Genomic DNA, 16,481 nt, shown 5'->3' with positions numbered 1-16,481 from the left:
GAATAGGCTAAATATGGGAAATGCCTGTTATTACCGGTTGTTCTGTATGTTTGTGAAATTTGGACTCTCATTCGAGAGAGGAACAGGGATAAAGGGAGTTTGAGAATAAAGTTCTTTGGAAAATATTTGGGGCTAAGAGGGATGAAGTTACAGGAGAATGGAGAAAGTTATACAACGCATTCTGCTTCTGCTACTTTTATTGTGACGTCAGTTTTTATTCCTTCAGTACGAGCAGGCTTATGTAAGGTATTCGTAATAAACCGTGTGTTAATAATAACCACGTGTCTTTGATTCCAGACATAATAATATTAATTTAATATTACGAATAATTTTAATTTTCATATTATATAGTGTCGTCTCAATGCATCGGTGGCTAATAAAAGACAGTAAAAACAACAATTCTACAAACTCAGAAACCAGTCGATCACCTTGTCATACATCACATCCCAGTGCTGCTAATTAAAAAACGAGTGAATCAACCAAAAAACGGAGATATGATGAATAATATTTGGCTCTTGGATTTACGTATACAGGCAATAAAATTTCTCCAGACGCCCTTTGTGTGCTATGTAACAAAGTGTTACGTAACAGTTCTTTATTGTCCGCAAAACTGCGTAGACATTTGAAAAGAAACTACCCTGAATGTAAGAACAAGAACATACATTTTTGCAACGTAAACTTGAAGGGTTGAAACATTGTTAGAATACGTTGGTGAAAAGTGCGAAAACCGACAATGAAAATGCTAGAGAGGAGTCATATCGGGTGAGTTGCGAAACGAGGAAACAACACCATTCCTCACATTAGCAATGTAAGGTAGCCTAATTTTTATAATTAACTTGTGCACGTAATTACTGAAAAACACACGCAGTTTATAAATACTACTACTTGTTTATGAACTCACGGATATGCATGTGTAATTTGTAGACATTGTCGATGTTAAATAGGTAGCCCAGAGAATATAAATATGGAGGCATATTAAATTTATATCTACACTGCTCAAAACAATTAGAGGAACACTAAGATTTATTTAAATATTTTTCATTAGATAAAGGTACAGACATGACATTAATAAAGTATATTATTTATGGTTATTTATGGCCACATTTATCTCCATGTCAATAAAAACAAATGAATAATGTCAACAAACAACTTTTTAAAACATTGCACGTTATAAGAAATTGAATCTCGTCCTTACTTATCAAAATTAAACACCCGTTATAAAGGTCTAGTATCGTGTATGGCCTCTACGACATTCGACGACAGCTTGGCACCTTCGTGGCATGGTCCCTATGAGATTTCCTCTTCGGGAATATTCTCCCATTCCTCCTTTAGAGCATCTCCAAGTTCCTGCAGGGTTTGTGGAGCTCGATATCGGTTCCTGACTTTCGTATCCAGAAGATTCCACAAGCGTTCAATAGAGTTGAGATCTGGGCTGATCGCTGGACACTCCATTATCTCAATTTCATTCTCCCTTAGGAAATTCCTGGTGACAGCCGCAGAATGTGCCCTGGCATTATCCTGAACAAACAGAAATCCAGGGCCTACTCCAATGGCAGCAGGTACTAGACACTCTTCTAGAACGTCCTCGATGTACCGGACAGCATTTAGTCGCTGGGGAACAATTACGAGGTCCATACGATTGTTGTACATAATTCCGGCCCACAACCTTACGGAACCTTCACCGAATCTATCAATTTCCTGTACAACTCTTACAGAAAATCTTTCTCCTGGCCGTCCCCACACCCTTAAACGACCATCACAACGTGTATAAATAAATATTATGTTTTATTTAACGACGCTCGCAACTGCAGAGTTTATATCAGTGTCGCCGGATGTGCCAGAATTTTGTCCCGCAGGAGTTCTTTTACATGCCAGTAAATCTACTGACATGAGCCTATTGCATTTAAGCACACTTAAATGCCATCGACCTGGCCCGGGATCGAACCCGTAACCTTGGGCATAGAAGGCCAGCGCTATACCAACTCGCCAACCAGGTCGACCACAACGTGTAAGACGATACCTGGATTCGTCCGAGAAGAGCACAGATTGCCACTGGTTCGGGTTCCAATCTGCATGGTTTTCAGTAAACGTAAGTCTTGCTGCCTGATGCTCATTTGTCAAACACTGTTCTTAACAGGCCTTTTTTGGACGAATATTCTTTTTCCTTAATCTGTTCCTTACCGTTTGGTCTGAAACCCGGATTCCGGAAGCCATATAGAGGTCATTCTGCAGGTCTCTTGCAGTTTTTGTACTCTGTCGAAGAGCAGATAGGACGCTGTCTCTGTCGGCCTAGGGGCTTGTTTTACATTTACGGTCCTGGCCAGGTCTTCTACAATACTGACATGTCTCTTTGTGCCTGTTGCGTAACCTGGACACCACGGAAGGAGAAACCTCAAGCTCTCTAGTCACTTGTCTCAGTGATTGACCTTGTCGTAAAATAAGTAGAGCATGATACACTTCAAACTCATTTAAATGCCACATTTTTTTCAGAGACTTTAATGAACAAGGCAATAATCAGCATTCGTCACTATAGCAACGTCAGAAAACTTACCAATTAGAAGTTGGTGCCTTCCGTAATCAAAAATTTCTCCATATTTGTTATTTGAGGTAATTACTCTGTATTTAGGCCATGGATTTTTAAAATTTGTATAACTAGATTAAATTAATGTTCCAATTTACATACTATCCAATTTTCAGCATCACAGCTTCAAAAAACACTAACTTATTCAATGCATTACAAGTGTTTCTCTAATTGTTATGAGCAGTGTATATTAATCTAGCGATTAAATTAATTTAACTCAATTTAATTTGAAGATCCGAGAGTTTTTTTTTTTTCGAGTCAAAAGGAATTCGCGATCAAAAAAGTTTGGGAACCACTGTATTAGAGTATTTTATTTCTTCTAATCTTTATATACAGAGCATATCAAAAGTCCGGTGACACTTTCAATATTTTATTACACAAAAACTACTAATGATAGCACTTTCAAACACACGTCAGTTTAAAGTCAAACTCTCAAAGTTCTGTTTACACCAGTGGCAGCTCGCAACCTCAAAAGTTGGTGAAGCTCTTTCATTAAGGAACATGATGTACGACTTACCTATTTTTTGTAGATTAAGTTGATTCGTCTGTCTCTACGGAAGGAGAATTGTCACTGATGTCGTCATGAAATGGCTGCTTCTCAATCAGATCATGTAGCAAGTCCTTGTGAATGGAGATGCAGGCCAATGATGTTAATCTTCCTTGTGCCATTGAATTGTGAAGATTTGTCTTTATGCGGTTGAGTGCAGAAAAACTTCGCTCCACTGAAACAATTGTTGGCGGTAATGTCACAATAAGGGAAAAGAGCCTATAGGTTTCTTCAATACGTCTTTGTTTTCTCTTACAAGTTTTAGTGCTTGTACCAGGGGAAATGTTCTGGTACTCATGATCTGCATAGAGAAGCTCTAGTTCTGTTTTCAAACGACTTACTTTGAACAAATTTGGGAAAATCATTTGTAGAGTGACAAGAGCATTAGAAGGAAAAATATTTGAATGCAGAAGAAATTTTGAAGTATTGGCAAAAGAGCAAAACTGAAGCCGTTCAATGTCTTCATATCTAGTGTTAACTTGCATAAAAATAACGTCACATATTTCAAAAATAATTGTTTGTACTTCTGAAAAAGTTCACCTTCTGACTGCTTATCATATTTCCGTCCTGAAAATTCGCCCCTTTCTTTAGCCTTTAAAAAAAAAAGTGACAAAAACTTCATCTGTTTTCACAAAATCCATCCGAGTTCCATGCCGATTTTTTTATTCCAACTAATAAACAGGACCAACAAAACAATTTTTCCAAATAACTACCCCACAGCCACTGATATTCACTGTACCACGCACTTTTAAAATGTTTGTTGTAAGACCTTGCACCTTTCCTTTTCAACTTTTTTTTGCCGATATATTAATAACTAGTGTTGGTTTCCCCTCTAATTTTTTTTTATTTTAGTCGGTTATTTAACTACGCTGTATCAACTACGAGGTTATTTAGCGTCGATGAGATTGGTGATAGCGAGATGGTATTTGGCGAGATGAGGCCGAGGATTCGCCACAAATTACCTGACATTCACCTTACAGTTGGGGAAAACCTCGAAAAAAATCCAACCAGATAATCAACCCAAGCGGGGATCGAACCCGCGCCCGAGCGCAACTTCAGACTGGCAGGCAAGCGCCTTAACTGACTGAGCCACGTCGGTTTCCCCGCTAACCCTACATCTCTTTCATCACCTTCAGTCCATCGCGAAAATGGTGTCTGTAACACGCTACACACTATATCGTTTATAGGATACATTCCTCGTTGTTAACAAAAATATTCGAGTCACCACTTTTAAAATTAATTATAAAACTCAGTAAAAATAAATACCGGTAACTGCTTAGTTAACTTAATCTTCTAATATATCGTTTTAGCAACAAGACATAACACAGTCACTCTATTCACACGTCTCACAAACTGAAATTAACAGGTACAAAGAAGTGTGAACACTGTGAAAGACAAGGAATTTTATCTCATTGCATTCGCGTACCGTTATTTTCCTTTCAAAAGGGTCTAGCCAGGAGCCTATATTTTGTCTTTGCAGCTACAAGAGAAATGTTTTGTCAGCGATTCAAGTACCCTCGCAGACAGGGTCTATAGAAATCTTACAAGGGTTCGTTGCCATGGTTACCTGTAAACAAATCCGCAAATTGAGAAGCTCTACCTCTGAAAGAGGGATATAGCTGCAATTGTCACCCTTCTCCACCCTGCGCCAACCATAGTGACAATGGGACTAGTGTTCCATAATGAAGAATACCTAAGTGCAGAACTTATCACAACGCAGAACGTAAAAGACAAAAATGAAATGAAATAAAATAAAATATTAAAATACTTGTAAATAAGTGAAGATGCGCTTAGTAAACAGGTGAAGTGCCGCTTCACGAGCTTCACCCGAAAAACCGCCCCTGGTTTACACCTTACAGAGATTCAATGTGTGAACCACGAGTGACTCGGCAGATGTCCAAACGATAATCAAACTCTTCCCATACCCTTTTCAACATATCCTCTATGACCGTGGCGGCAGCTTCTCGAATTCTGGATTTAGTTCCTCTAAATCACGTGGCAAAGGCGGTACAAACACACGGTCCTTTAGTTACCCCCATAGAAAAAAAGTCACATGCAGTCATATCGGGTGACCTGGTGGCCATGTCATGAAACATCTGTCCCTTACTCCAGCACGTCCTATCCAACGATCAGACATCTCCGTATTCAGGTAAGCACGAACTGCATTGTGGAAATGTGGCGGAGCCCCATCTTGCTGAAAGATGAAATCGTCATCAAGATCTTGTCTAAGTTGAGGCACCAACCATTGCTCCAACATGTCCAGATATGAATGTTCAGTCACAGTAGCCTCAATGAACAAGAAAGGTCCGTACAGTTTTCGTTGTGACAACGCGCAGAAAATATTCACCTTTGGTGAATCACGCTCATGTTGAATAATTCTGTGAGGTTTCTGTGTACCCCAAACACGACTATTGTGCTTGTTAATTTTCCGAGTCACTCGTGGTTCACACATTGAATCTCTGTAAGGTGTAAACAGAACTTTGAGAGTTTGACTTTAAACTGACGTGTGTTTGAAAGTGCTATCATTTGTAGTTTTGTGTAATAAAATATTGAAAGTGTTACTGGACTTTTGATATGCCTGTACTTTCTTCTAATCGTGTAATAGTCATTAATATCCCACTCGAGTTTTTTATTTTGTCTAGATGAATCAGAATCTCTAGTCAGATTATTGTAGATAAAATATTAATAAAGTGATGAAAATGGCAGAAAATATAGTCAACTGCATTGGAAATATGCTTAATTTTTCTGAAACCTGTTGTGCAAAGGATTTCTGAAAAAGAAGTTCCTAAAATTCCAGTCTTTTTAATTTAAATGTAATTAATATATTTCATTTTAACAATTTTTTTACAGTCAAATAATATAAGAAAGATAATCGAAAAATCAAAATACACTTGCAAATATTGTGTATGTGCTATAAAAATGATAAATTGATAGATTCAAAAGTTGAAGAGTATTAGCAAAATTTCTTCCCTCATACACAACAGCCATACGATTAGACTACCCAGTTCCCTTAATCCATGGAGGAGTGTGTGGAGGTAGAACTACATGCTTTCATGGCCTCGTCAATAGAATGTGGTGTAGTGAACACCACGCTTCGACCGCCTTTTAGCCCCCAAAAATCGGTACTCAATTTGACAGGAGACAGTGAAACTCGGGGCCCTTATGGAAGTCTCTGGCAGCAAGAAAATACCTACCACCACTCGAGTTTGAACCCGAAACCTTTCAGTTCTTAAGAGTTGTTCTACCAACTGAACTACTGGATCACCGTTAACCCATGTGCAAAAGTAAAAATTACATATTAATGGATGAATATTCATTGTTTTCTGACCTAGGACAGGTCTTCAACTGCAAACCCAGCATTTTCCAATCTTCCCTATCTTCCGCCTTCCCACTTAGCGGAATTGACTCGAACAGAATTTTTCTTCACAATGTATTTGAACGGAAGATAGCAGAAAGTAGCGCGTCGAATCGAACCGAATCGATGCATAAGCTAGAATGGTTATTCCACTCCGGAACAGAATTTCTTGTTTCAGGTAGGATATTATGTTCTCGTAAAGCCTTTGTGAAAAACAAATGAGCCATATCCATTTTGTTAGCACAATTTCTTTATTGAAAGTAAGTTATTGTTGAAATAATATGTATGCAGAAAATTAGAATTCAATAATATGAACGTAAAAAAAAATAATAAATTTTGTTCAGAAATATCCACTACTCTATGACCAAACACAAAAGTACTACTGTTATAATTATTCCCTTGATAATGCTTGAAGCGAAATAAGTAAATTAGCGGAAACACCCTGTAAAGTTTAAAATTCAAAACAACGCTAAGGAACGAAATTTTGCTTCGTCTCTCAAAATATAGCCAAATAAAGTAAACATTCTCCATTCATCCAGTATTTCCTTTTCTTGTTTTGGATATTTATTACTTCTCTTTCCACCTCTTCACATGACTGCCATTACGGCTACGCGATCCATTTTGATCTGTACACGCTTCGGTTCGATTCGATTCCACTAGATGTGAGTGCTGGCAGACGTTGCGTTTCGATTCGATTCAGTTCGATTGCACTAAGTGAGAGCGCGCCTTTAGTCTCCGCACACGATCCATATAAACTTGCAACATATTCAATTTGTTAAATTTAGGGAGGGGAAAAAAGTCCGCATGGACAAACAAATGACATGCAAAAAAAATCTTTCAATAAAATTGATACCTATTCAAAATGTACGTTTTCATAAATGTCTCTGACTCTATTCCATATAACGATACTATTAAAAATGACGTTGCTTAATAGCAAAGCAAAGGTTTTCATAGAAGCTGGGAACATCAGGTGTATTGAATGATCTTATTTATTAGGGTCCATATGTACGATAGGTATAATTATTGATATTGACTAAGAATACTTATGTGGTCTTAGCATGTAGGCATTCACGGCCGGTGTCTAATTGAAATGGAGCTTCCGGGCTAAGATGCCGTGGTCTACTGGTGAAGATAGGCTATTCCCAGACGTTTCGCCTACTACTGCGGCAGAATCTTCAGTGGTGAGGTATCCACAGGTACCCCTAGCAGAAGACTTAGACCTAGGATACCGTACTGAAGATGTCTGCCGCAGTAATAGACGAAACGTCTGGGAATATCTTCACCAGTAGACCACGGCATCTTACGTAGACCGGAAGCTCCATTTCAGTACTTATGCGAGTTATGTCTAATAAATCTGTTCGAAACTACTACCGTTTTGTATTTAAAGTTAATGAAATTAATATGGAATGCACATTCAACGTTGATATAACATCCTACTTGGGGCGCGCGGTAGCGCCGTGGTTAAGCCATAACTCTGCAAGCCGGAAGGTTAACCAAATCCTTTCAGTCGCACTATGGCCCTGGGGTCTACTCAGCCTCTAACAGAAATGAGTACCAGGGACATTTTCTTGAGGGGGGGGGGGAGTAAAGGCCGCGGAAACGTAGGACTGACATCCCTACTGCCATTAAATTCCTAAATTCCAATTGTCCCTAATGGTGGGAGTCTTAGCCTCTCGCCAGCCTCTGGGCCGATTTGGTCTGTAATGGATTTGACTTTTTGACTTTTTAAACTCTTTTTACCTGAGATGTTATTTTTCCTATTTACTGAACTATAGGCCACGAAAGTCTATCATTAAAATCAATTTTTAACTTGCCTATAAGAAAATTCTGTTAATTCATGAACCACACACACACACGCACGCACGCACGCACGCACACACACACACACACACAAGGTAAATATAAATAAAAAAAACATTCAGAAAAATTAGTGCATCACTTTAGTTACAAATATAACTTTTGCAGAATATTTACCTGTCACTTTTAGAGTTAGATCCAATTCTCCTTTATGACTATTCCTTTGTTTACACAAAGTAGTTTCAAGAAAAAAAAAAGCCATGTTTCTCAAAGTCTGAGGAAAAAAAATCTTGTTAATTTTTTATTTTCGTTCCAGACTTTTATTTACACTCTGCAGATTCATAATTTTTTTCGTAGTTTCATCTTCTACATCGTTTATTTATTTTTGTTACTACCGATGATCTTCTATATCATTTATTTATTTTTGTTAGTACGGATAATATGTATTGGATAAAATGTTATTTAAACTTCTTTATATTAGAAAGCTTAGTTTTATTCACATTTTCATACAGAATTATTTGTGTTTCCTGTGGTGTCAAAATCTCGTACATATATACACACTGAAAATGTACCATTTCCTTAATACGTGGCATCTCATGGACTAGCTCTTTGTAATTCTCTTAACATTTTCTCAATCACAAGCTTGTTTTCATTTAATAGTCTGTGTATTTCGTTTATATCATTCTGATTGCAATATAATTGTTCTTCATGTTGGTTCAGTACATCATTAAAACATTTTAGTTGATTACTATAGGTTTTGTTTTCAGCCACCAATTTGTTATGTGATTGCCATGAAACGTCGTCCTTGGATTTAGTTCGAAGTTTTTCATTTTCCACCTCTCTTTCATCTCCGTAAATTGTCTTCATTGCCTCTCGTAGTAAAATTCTTGCATCAGTTCTCAATTCAGGATATTTACCATTTTCAATTTCTGTTCTGCCTTTTGCATTAGGATACATGATGATTTTCCGTCCTCTAGATTGATTTAATGAAAACAACATAACACTTTTCAACAAGTACCTTTGAAGAATTGTACTTAGGTTACAAAGAATTCCCCAGGTAGAATACTTATCAAGATACTTACAGCATTCTATGATGCCTCTTTCAATTTCATATGTCTTTCTCAGCATTGCTTCTAATCTTTGCCTTTCAGTATTATTAATATCAGTTGTATCACTTACACCCACCTCTCTGAGAAGGTTAAAAAGAATCAGAGACATAAAAAGAAAAGCCATCTGATATGATGTGAAAATTTTGTTGTAATCTGAGTCGCTCGAATCCCAGGCATAAAATTCACCATTCAGCATACGTATTATAAAAATGATTGTTTTCCACGGCTTTATGATGAAATCAAATGTCGTATTGCTTCTATTACCAAACAAAATATCGAAGATAGCAGAAAACGCACATAGAATAAAAAGGTGAGTAGCAATGCTGTAGATGTATTTTATAAATATTTTCCTCATTAGGTTAACATATACATTAGAGATATCCTGTCTTCCACAGAAAATTGCAAACTCTAGAATTGATAAAATAAATCCTGTCGCTGACGTCATACGACTACGTATTAAGAATAAATGCATTAATATGACAGTTATAATGGCCCAAATGTTATAATTTTCAAACTTACTATTGTACAGCTTCGATCCTGTATAGGATAATATTAAGAGTTGTTGAACAAATAAAGTACATACACCAATTACAGTAACAATTATTACGTATGTAACCAATATATACTCGAATGTATGTGATGGCTGTACAGTAATTAACCCATTTAATGTGTTGTATTCTCCTAGATTAATTACAAAACACATTAAGAAATGCAGTAAAAAGAAAAATTTAATGCAAAAGTGCATCAAATTGATTATTCTGACTTCATGCCACTTCATTTGTATCAATAATCTTGTAACAGGATGAGTTATTACATTTCTGTGTTCCTTGCATTTAAATAAATTAAATATGAGCTCCATTTCAGGAAGAAATTTAATCTCATGTTCAGTTCTTTGTTGTGGTGGAAGACCTTCACACTGCCTTTCTGTACGTTCAACTTCAGTTCCATTTGAGTTGGGCAACTGAAGAGTCACTTCATTCCTTATGTTATCATTTTCTCTGTCAATATCGATACGTGCACCAGAAGGTGTAGAAACCACTGACGGTGCAATATCTTCGTTAACTACATTTTTCTTCAGCGAAAACAAAAATTCGAAGTCAAAAATAATTTTGAATTCTTCATTGGAAGGATGACCTTCACTTGTCACACATTTGTTTAGAAGACCTTCAATTGTGTTCTCGTTTAAAGCCAGTTCATCATACACATTCTTAATATTCATATCTGCCCCTTCTCTGAGTAATTCTGAAACTGCGTACAGATCATAATTACGAGCTGCAAAGTGAAGTGCAGTGTCTCCCTTGGCATCTGTTACATTTATATTAATATTGGACTTCGTTAATTTAAGAAACATTTCCGACATTGTGTGATTCTGACAATGAATTGCCATTAATAGAGGAGGAGTTTCATTCCCCCCATCCGTTACGTCGTTTGGGTCAAAACCTTTCTGTAGTAAAAACTCTACTATTTTTGACAAATTCTCCTTCACAGAAAGTTGTAGAAGCGTGTAAATGCCATTGTTGTAAGTTTTCAACTGCGCCTCCTCATCTAACTCTGTTTCGCAAGTGTTAATAAATTCATATGTTTCATGTTTATATAAGTGCTGAAATAATTTCCATTTAATAATTTCTTCTCTTTGCTCAGAAGCTTCAAAGTTCAATTCATCAAATACTTCTGGATACGATATTTTCACAAGTTCAACATCGTCATCTTTCACGTACATACTTTTCGCTATTGCATAGCTCAAGAGAGATTTAACAATTTCTTTCTTCTTATTCTTTACAGCAATGGCTAATGCCGATCTTCCATATAAGTTCTCCATGTTTACATCAATCATAATAGCATTTTCTAACAATACATCCACAATTTTGACCTTATTGGTCTCTACTGCTAAATGTAAACACGTTTTTCTTGTAATGGGATTGACAATATTTGGATCCGCCCCAGCTCTCAGAAGAGATTCAGCGTAAATGACATCATTTGTGTCTCTAATAGCGATTTCCAGAAAAGTAGCAGAATGTGTTGGGCACCAGTAATTCGTATCAATGGATGAATTTCCATTCTTATTAACATTATTTAATATGTTCAAAAACGCCTGTAGATCTTCCTTTTCGAGAAATGTTAGCAGCTGTCTGTGTAGTCTAAAATTGAAATGTGCGGTCCTTGGGGGTGGCAGCAGATGACTGATGTCAGGATACTTCTCTTCAATGAGCTGTCGTGCAGTTTTTACATTTCCGTGTTGAACATCCACATCCAAATCACGGCCACCTAATTTCAACATTGTTTCCACAATTTCTATAGATCCGTATTTTACTCCCTCATAAACAGCAGTAAAACCTTTTGAACATGTGCGGTTCATGAGAAAATCACTCTGATGCAATAATATTTTGATGCATTGCATATATCGCTTTCTCTCTTCACTCTTTACGCTTCCAGATTCTTTAGCGATGTAATGCAATGCTGTTCTTCCATCTTTGTCTACTTCATTCACTTTTGTTCTTTTGTCTTTTAAAAGAATATTCAGTGCCTCAACATTAGCGGACTTCGAAGCCAAGTGAATAGGTTTTGGGTGTATTTCAGTAACATTATACTTAACTCTTCTTGAACTCAATAATTCACGCAAGAATCGATAGCGGTCTCGATTTTGGCACACATATTTCAAACAAGTGATGTACGAGAATTTCTTCCCATATTGATGATTGGGATCCACATCTGGATGGTTCAGCAGTCTAACGAATGTTGAAAAGTCATTGTTTATAACAGCTTCTATGAATTTGATTTGTAATGATGGAGAATGATGTTGTTGTTGTTCATCTGAATTATTTCCTTCAGCTGGGTTGTGTTCACGACCGTGGTATGTTTCTGACGCCATCTGTAAACAATATGAATTATGTTCCCTTTTATTGTTTTATGAATAGTGAAAATATTAAGTTCTGAATTTAAAGAATTTGCAATATAATCATTGCCATATTTATTTTTAGCATAACTTCTACCAGACTGAAATTTTCCATGTTTATATACTTTAGTTTAAGCATATTTTGTCGATAATAGAAAAAATGGTACATGTGAATAGTTATTCGGGTATGTGGTGCTATCGAAGGTTAAAGGGATTGTTCGGAATTAAGTTGTGTTTAAAGAAACTAAGAAGAATATAATTAACGCAGTAATAGAAAGGATTTTGACATGCATGTGATAGCTGAACCGTTACAAAGAGAATAAAACATCGAATCAACGCTGTAGACATGCATTGCGTAGAAGTCTAAGACTACCAAGGTTGGATACTGTTCGAAATGTAGAGATCAGAGAATTAATGTACTGTAAGGAAAGTATTCAAAATATCTTTGTGACTGACAACTTGAAGGGGCTTGGGCATATTCAGAGAATGCCAAAAGACAGGTGGTCAAGAAAGGCTATGTGTTTGTCGCCTCCAGGATGCAGGAAAAGAATAAAGTCTCATGATATAAAAGGCGCAAGACAGTGGATTGGAAGAGGAATGACACAATAGGGAGAATTGGCGTTTAGGAAAACCGGGTAACTTCTGGCAAGATGAGAAATCTGTAAAGAAAGAATATACGAACTTCCCTTCACTTGATTTTTCATTGACAAATTCCAGTTATGACCGAGACTCGAATCTCGACCGTCTGCGTGATAAGTTGATGGTCTACACCACACAGCCACCCTAGAGGATTGGTTACTTATTCACATATCACACTCATTAGAGATTCTCCTGCGAATAGTGAATCGACGTTTATATTACAAGATGGAAGAACAGTTTAAAGAAGAGCATTTTGGCCTCAGGAAGGAAAAATATACGAGAGTTGCAATTGAACTGCTGCAAACAATCTACGAAATATACCTAGAGTTTGGACTGAAAAGAGAGAAGGCTGTTCAGTGGACTTTATAAGAAACGACTCAAAGTCAGAATAGAAGAAGAAATGTCAGAAGGAAGCGAAATAGGGAGAGGAGAACGTCAAGAATGCCCTCAATCATCTACACCGTTCAACGTCTACTTGGAGGATTTAGTGAACAACTGTTTTCAGAACATGAAATGAGTGGTAGTAGGAGGAAGAAGAATAAAGTGCTTAAGATATATTGATATGGCGTTGTTAGTAGAAGATGAGATGATACTAAGGAATATGCTAATGGAGCTGAATGACAGCTGTGAGCAGTACGGGATAAAGATAAATGCAAACAAGACGAAGACCGTGGTAATAGGAAGAAAAGTAAAGAAGATAAACTTGCGAATTCTAAATGAGACAAGAGCAAGTGGACAGCTTCAAATACTTGGGATGTACTATAAGCAGTACATGAGCTGCTGCCAGGAAGTTAAAAGAAGGATAGCAATCTCCAAGGGAGCTTTAATAGGAAAAGGAGCATTTTCTGCGGAACTATGGAAAAATAATAACGAAGAGACTAGTGAAGTGCTTTGTGTGGAGTGTAGCATTGTATGGGGCAGAAACATGGACATTACGACGAAGTGAAGAGAAGAGAATAGAAGCATTTGAAATCTGTATATGGAGAAGAATGGAGCGTGTGAAATGGACAGACAGACTAAGAAACGAAGTTGTGTTGGAAAGCGTGGGTGAAGAAAGAATAATGCTGAACTGATCAAGGGGAGAAAAAGAAATTGGCTATTGAAGAATGCACTGGAAGGAATGGTGAACGGGAGAAGAGTACGGGGCAGAAGAAAATATCAAATAGCAGACGACATTAAGATATATAAATCATATGCGGAGACTAAGAGTAAGGCAGAAAATAGGAAAGACTGGAGAATGCTGGGTTTGCAGTGAAAGACCTGCCCTTGGGCAGAACACAATGAATGAATGAATGAGTCAAGTAGACGTGATCTGCTCTCTAATGTCGAGTCGTACTATCATGTAGAAGCAAGTCAGGCATTTTCATTCAGTTGATTGAAGGAAACCCGGACATTGAAAAATATAAAAATTTCAATTTTGGCATTTACTGCATTATGTTACCTGAAATTTCCTCTTTCCAACGGTATATGAAATATACGGTAGCTGTTCCCTTTCAAAGAGCTATAATAAAAAAAAGTGTATGACTGTCGAAGGGGGGCAGCCGTGGGTTTTACGTAAATATGTATAGTCAGATCGAGACGAGATCTTTCGTGTGGCACAAAAATCTGAGCACTGACCCGAGTTATAGGCCTACTGTCCTGAAATTTGATTGCTGATTGCCGCAGGCCTCCACCAAGTTTATGCTCGCATCGTAGTAGTATCACAATGGATCACCCTGCAAACTTTACTTCGTTACATCGAAGTTTCCGTCCTGATACCTCATATGTCGGTCTAATTTGAAAGACGTAGGCTATTCGAGTTTAGAAAAGAATTTGTAACAATCCGTCATATGAAGTTGGGATGTACTAAACCTGTTTGCAGGTCACCTTGAAAATTAGTGAAAAATTTTCAGTTTTGGTTTTTACTGCATTATATTCTGTGAAAATTTATCTTTCAAACGGTATATGAAACATACAGACTACTTTACTTCTAAACAGCAATTTTTTTTTGTAGCAGTCCGCCAAACCCAGCTGGAATGTACTAAAATTCTTAAGGTAATTTTGTGTAAATTCGTATTTTCTGTACAAAATGCAACTTAATTTCTTCAAACTTTTTGGGAAGATTCATTATAGCTTAGTATATAATTTAACACAGACATTTTAGGAAATTTAAATTTATAAAGGGGTTAACCCTAAAACTGTAGCAAAAAATAATAGATTTGGATTTTGTGAAATAAAAATCATAACTTGGAAATTAAATTACATTTTTTTTTTTTTAATCTTCTGTTAAATTAACGCTAAAATTTCCAGAAATAATCTGTAAAAATTTAATTAGTGCCTACTCTCAGTACGTAGTCTATAAGAAAAAGTGCATTAAAATCGTTAACTTAACATAAGAAGGTTAGGGTCCCTCAGTGCCTTTATTAGACCTACGATTCCGGATTTTCTACTTGAACTCTTATGATAAATCTATGCGTACTTTTTCGGGCAATTAACAAGCTTAACAACTCAACTGACCAATGAGAATCGTACTACACTGGTTAAAAGCATGCCGCTAAAAACTAAAATCTGTTTGTATTTTATCCTATGTTCATTTGTCTTATTCCAGAGCATTCTACCGGTATTTCTCCCACAATTAGTACGAAGCGCTAAGCAAACATGGAGTGATTTGGATGTGAAAATATAGAAAGAATTAACGACGCTATAGAAGATATAACACCAACGAACACTAAGAGAAACAAAATAGGGTAACAACTTCAGATTACTGATTGATGTGGGAGTCAACTTAACGCGAGATATCTCTCTATAGCCGAGATCATAGTATGAGGGTGGGAGCTGGTAGGAGAAGGTGTTTGCCGCTTGAAGTAGGAGATAGAGAAAAATAAGTGGTGATTCATAATCGTAATCATTCATTCATAGTGTTTTGCCCAAGGGCAGGTCTTTCACTGCAAACCCAGCATTCTCCAGTCTTTCATATTTTCTGCCTTTCTCTTAGTCTCCGCATATGATCCATATATCTTAATGTCGTCTATCATCTATCGTAATCATCTTCGATTGTAATTTTCGACATCATGTAGGTACAGGAGAAGCGAGCATTCCGTACACTAAATTTTACTAAAAATGAGTTCAAAAATAATATTAATATTTTGAAATGTAAATGTTATTTCATAGTAAAGTGTTATGATACTGATAATCTCAAATGTTTACCCATGAATTTCATATTTGTAGCAGACTGGTATGTATTTACGAGGCGAGTTCTTAAAGTAAGTTCCAAAAGGGTGTAGTAAGTAAACGGGAAGATATTTACGAACCATTTTTGTTGCATTGTATTCCTCACGCTTCAATTACTTCTCAACATAATCTCCACCATTATTGAGGCATTTATCGAGTCGTGGCACAAGTCTTTCTATCCCCTCATTGTAGAATTCGCCCGCCTGCGATGCGACCCACTCCCGCACTGCTGTTTTCACTTCATCGCCGCCATCAAAACGTTGACCACCGAGGAACTTCTTGAGGTGCAGGAAGAGATGAGTCACTCGGAGCCAATCCGTGCTGTAGGGGGAATGGTCAATTTGTTCCCA

The 16,481-nt window shown here is 37.0% G+C and overlaps 1 long non-coding RNA gene across 1 annotated transcript in view; it reads right to left on the bottom strand.

Annotated features, from left to right (window-relative positions):
• LOC138697920 (uncharacterized) overlaps window positions 1-16,481 on the bottom strand; it is a 48,143-nt gene that overhangs the window by 9,574 nt on the left and 22,088 nt on the right. The window contains exons 2-3 of the long non-coding RNA XR_011331629.1: window positions 8,458-12,258; window positions 3,099-3,303 (exon numbers count right to left, since the gene is read on the bottom strand). This is a non-coding gene — a long non-coding RNA (uncharacterized lncRNA). The remainder of the gene's footprint in view (window positions 1-3,098; window positions 3,304-8,457; window positions 12,259-16,481) is intronic.

Source organism: Periplaneta americana, chromosome 1 (genome assembly GCF_040183065.1).
Source record: "Periplaneta americana isolate PAMFEO1 chromosome 1, P.americana_PAMFEO1_priV1, whole genome shotgun sequence".
NCBI classification, from domain to species: Eukaryota; Metazoa; Arthropoda; class Insecta; order Blattodea; family Blattidae; genus Periplaneta; species Periplaneta americana.
The sequence above is the reverse complement of the archived record's forward strand: the minus strand, read 5'-3'. Positions and strand labels throughout refer to the sequence as shown.